Source organism: Molothrus aeneus, chromosome 6 (assembly GCF_037042795.1).
Source record: "Molothrus aeneus isolate 106 chromosome 6, BPBGC_Maene_1.0, whole genome shotgun sequence".
Lineage (NCBI taxonomy): Eukaryota > Metazoa > Chordata > Aves > Passeriformes > Icteridae > Molothrus > Molothrus aeneus.
Window position 1 is genome coordinate 45,044,626 of NC_089651.1, and position 5,324 is coordinate 45,049,949.

Consider the following 5,324-nt stretch of genomic DNA (forward strand, 5'->3'; position numbering starts at 1 on the left):
TCAGTATGTACAGAGATACTTCTGTTTTGGCATACAATGAGAAATCAACCAATATCTTTTGATTTCCTCTTCTGTTTCCTCAATTGTTTAAATTGCTGCCTGACATCACCTGAGATGTATATGAGAAAGTACAGTATATAGCAGTGCTAATTTATAGACCCATTTATGTATAAATTAAAGTTAATTTTATCTTCAGAATGAACATAGCTTGCCTATATTCAACAGGTCTCTACCTTTTTCTCCAAATCTACTTGGGATGCATCTTACAAGCAAAAAGTATATTTCTCTGTGTTATTTCCAGCTGAGGCTTCAAAGCAATCAAAATAAAGACAAGTTCACCAACCCTGACCAAAGACTTTTATAACACTTCTCTAATATTCTCTTTTACCGTAAAATAATTGCCAACATTTCTGCCCATACAGACACATGATACTTGCACTTATTTGAATTCCATGACCTGCATGTCTAAAAATGCACAGGGGTATCGTACATATAGAGCAGGAATTGGTAAAGATCATAAGATCCTGTGTAACTACTACAGAGGAAGTTTTGTAGGTGACTGCTGCACTGTGACATTCTGTATACAGGGACACTGAGCCACCTTGGGCCAGCAGCCCAAAAAGTGCCAGAAGTCATCCACAGAAGACATTCATATGGCTCACACCCTGGCTCTCCCATCATTTATAGAACTAGTATATATGAATATTCTTCATTTAAAAAATGCATGAGCAGAGCTGGGAGGAATTAAACCTATTCCAGTGAATGAGCTAGTCTCAATACACAGGTTTTTGTGTTTTCTCTGCTCCAAAAAAACTGTGCCTAAGTCCCCTGTCAAAGAGTAAAACACTTTCTAGAGAATGGGTAGTACTTTCACATATTTTCTCTCAGCCTAATTTACCATCTGCAGCATTACCAAAAGTGCTAGATTTGTATTCACTGCCCTCTAAGGAGAATTTAGTCCCTGCAATTCTCACACCCTTGCCTGCTCTACTTCTGTTTCTAGAAATTTGCTCCTTGTCAGTGTGTGCTGTGCCCACTGCATGTGTCATTCTCACAAGGGGCTAAAGAAGAACATGCTCTCTGTTTTAGAAGATGGAGCTTATCAGCCACATGCTGTTCTTTGTACAAACGCAAACAGAATTCAAAGAAAGAGACATCTAAAAGGATGTCTCCCTTTACCAGTTATTTCACTTATCCATCTCTGTTTTACCCAAATTGTACAGCTTTATATTGCTCAATTTCTACTGCAGTTGATCTCAGATCAGTCAATATATTTATGAGCCAAAGACACCATCAGCCATGAAAATGGAATTCACTCTTGTTTGCAGAGGCAAACATAAAACTGGTCATCACAAACCTTTGGAACCCACCACCACAAATGCTACCTTTGTGAGCATCCACTTACTCGAACAGGCCTGATGTTTTAGGAAGTAAAGAGTTGCTATAATATAAAATTAGACAACAGATTTGCAGAAGAAAAATTTCATTGATATTTATTATTAGCAGGAGAACACCGGTTGTCTCTGAGAAAATAGCATATTCAATGCTAAAGTAGAATTTTTATCAAGCTCAGAACACAGTCAAGAGTCTCTCTCTTGACAAACCTTATCTTGAGCATATGTTTGATTTGCTTCTTGTATAGCCTATAACATATGGTTTATTTTGCCTTGACAACATCTCCAATGCTTAACACTGACATAGAAATATCCAGGCAATAATACTGTGAACCTTTCAGCACAGATATGAGAGATACATAGTGGCCTGATGAGAGAATTAGTATTTGGTAGAATGTGGTGTTTATGGATATCATATCTTTTCTCAAATAAAAATAGGCCAATGGGAAATTCTGACTATAACCTACAAAGAGTGCCATTCTTGTTGCTTCTATGACTTAGTACTTCAAAGGAGGCAGGCAGATAGATAAACAAGTCAGGGAACTGCCTGGCTGAATTCCACAGCCCTTTGGAGACACAGGGGAAGATACATGTTTCCCTCTTTACCCACCATTACCATAAACAATTAGTTCCAGGTAGAGCACCACCACAGTCAATTGAATCCATTGGGGCTCATGGATCAGACTGCTTAAATCATGTTGAGAAGAGTTAGGCTTTATCTCTGATCTTTCCAGTTCAAACATTTTAAAAGGGACGTTGTTTTGCAGATACATGTTTCAAGAAGTTATGAAATGAGAAATAATTTAAAACACCCCATGACAGCAATAGAATTTAAATGCTCTGATGTCTTACTGGATGTGACCCTTTTGTAACTAAAGTGAAACAGGTTTTCATGGAAATTAAATATAAAATGATTGAGATGCATTAAGGAACACTGCCGTATGAATCCAAAACTGATCATAACCAGAAGTACCATTTTAAAATGTGGTCTAGCATCTGAGCTCTCACTTGAAACAGGCAGAAAGCCATCTGGCACCAGACATTAGCCAGCACCATGCTCTTTCAGCTTCAGCCAGGCACATAAAGAATTTTGAATCAGAACTGTCTTTTGTCAGAGCCATGGACTCTAGCTGTGTGTCACCACCAAACTTTCTCATTTTCCATATATCTAACTGAGAAATCTCACAGGCTAGAAAGTGAGATGCAAGAAGACAAAATGTTGCCTCTCTGGGTTTGGTATTTTGGTGGAAAAATGGAAACACTGTTGGTTAATCAGCACCACACCTATTTTGCCATAATCAATCAACACTTACAATGGCAGGATTGCAGGGCTCAGAAGGAAGATGAATGTATACTCATTTCCTTCAGTATATTATTTATTGTATTTAATCACTATATTAATTTCTCCTGTAATGCCTCATGCATGGTAGGCTGTGTCACAAAAGCACGAAAGAAAATCTCATTTTAATTGATTTGGTTTATTTCTTTTTTTAAACAAGGTCATCTCAACTTTCACTGCTGACAATGTTTTTAGAAACATAGCTCATAGTTCACAGGAGCTACCAGGTGCTCAACACATTTGCTACAATCAACTGGATTCTTACACAGCCTACACTTGATTTTAGCACTATAATTTACTTTCCTCCTTCTGAAAGTCTTCAAAATGGAGCCTAAAGTTCTGGGTGCGGATTAAGATCACACCACACTAGACTTCAGCACTTCCTTAAAGCAAATATCTTATTTAGCCTCATATAGTTTTAAGATGACCAATGAATGGGAGCCTAAATTTTCAGATAATAAAACAAAAAACAGAATTACAATATAGTCACTGCAAAGACTGTGTACAGTGATTATTTGGATTTGATTTTTGGCTTTGGTTCTTTTAGAACAACCTTACCAGCATTTTCTGTCAATTGAAGCAGTTTTTAACGATGCTGAAAAAAATAAAAACAACCACAGAAACCATTCAATGCAATATCTGTTTAACTCCACAATTCTATTTCATGTAGCTACACTCCTAGAGATGTTTCATTTGATACTTTTATTTTACCTTCTTTTTTGATCATGTCACATTTTCAAATGAAATGTTGTTTCAACTTCAAAATGAGACATTAAGGAATTTTGTGGTAGAAAAATGTAAAAAAAAAAATTAAAACAGCTTGCATCTCCAAAGTAAATTATCCTTTCAAGTATAAAAACTTAAATGCTTCAATGTTTTCAGGAATTTCCTTTTTTTCCTCCCAAATGTTAATCGAAGGTAGCTGAAATCTTCAAATACATTTTTGATTAAATTGAAATTTGCGCTTTGTATCTGAAATGTAGTCCAAACCTGGCTACATAATTATTTAGAAAAGGCACAACTGTAAGCCTGTAAATTGATTGTTTTAACATATTATATCACTATTTTGTGTGGAATTGTATTAGTCTGGGTAAGAAATATATTTTGTTTATACATCATTTCTCTACATATTGGGTTTCACAACTGCACACATCTGCTTCACGTATGGTTTGAAACCACAAAGAAAATCTAATGCCAGTTGTGAAAATTTTTTCACAGTGTTTTACATGCATATGAAACAGAAAAGAATGGATTTTGCTCCCAAAACTGCTGGTTTATAGCTGGGGGCAGCCAAACAGCTAAACTTGGCAAATTTAGATTAGAAATGAGTGAAAATTAATTACTGGAAGAATGCAACATTGATGAAGACTGGTTGTCTTCCAAAAAAGAAAAGACTAGAAATCAAATCATGCCTGAGTTCTTAAAGCAGAATGTATTTGAATACATCATTTAGTCTGAATTGTTAGTACTTGAAGTACAGGATTCCTTTTTTTATCCCAGTGAATTGAACATTTCTTTATTTATTACCTCTCTTTCTATTCCCTTGCCCCCCCACAGTTGTCCAGGTGTTTGGATTAGTACATTTGACATATCCTCCACAGTTTATGTCACCATAACTTTTATATGAAATTCCATCCCTTCAAAAAAGGGGCATTATTACTGAATACATATTGACTCAAGATGATGGTTTGAATCAGAAGATTTTCAATATAAAATATGAGAATGATTGATAAAAACCAAAGCCTACTGCAAATTGATACAATGTATATCAGGTTCAGACCTGAAGCATCTATATGGGTGTCAGCATGGCCTTCACTGAAACAAATCATATGCATTCTCATTACTGACATTTCTTTGACTTTGGTACTGCTCTAAAACCCATTAACAGGTCCTTTTTAAAGGAATGAATTAAAGCAATTTTCACTGGATCTCATATTGCTTCTAAACACACATGAAACAAGAAAAATAGTAATGTTTTTCAATGCAGTCTAAGTTTCTTTTTGGATGTGTAAGTCAAATTGGTCAGTTTACAGAAGCTTCACACATGTGGAAAGTTTAAAAAGTTGTTTGCTAAATTCTTCAGTTATAATTCTTTTAAAAATCCTATTATGTTTGGTTACACAAGACTGCATTTAATATACTTAAAGATGCAGTACTCCTTAGCTGTGACATATTTATATGGGCTGTGCATTAAGAAGTTTATAAAATAAGCAGTATATTCTCAGTGTCAAACAGTTCTCAATGAAGACAATTATTCATTCTGTCTGTTTTCAATCAGGTATGAGATAATTTATGATTATGAAGATAAGTGAGCAATTTTTTTTAGAATATTGTATTTTCTCACAGAAATGTTCCTATAATACAGCCAGAGCTCATAAATTACTTACCCTATGTTTCAGTCAGATTTCTTGTGGAATTAATAGACATATGGATTTTATCTCAATAGCATGGGTCAAAAATAATGAACAGGATGCCGACTATCAAGAGATTCCTCATAACTTGATGAAAATAAATCCAGGCTTGACATTGACTGATCTGGGACTGGCAAGTGATGGAACTGATATTATCTGTTCCCTTTAGAAAAATGGTGA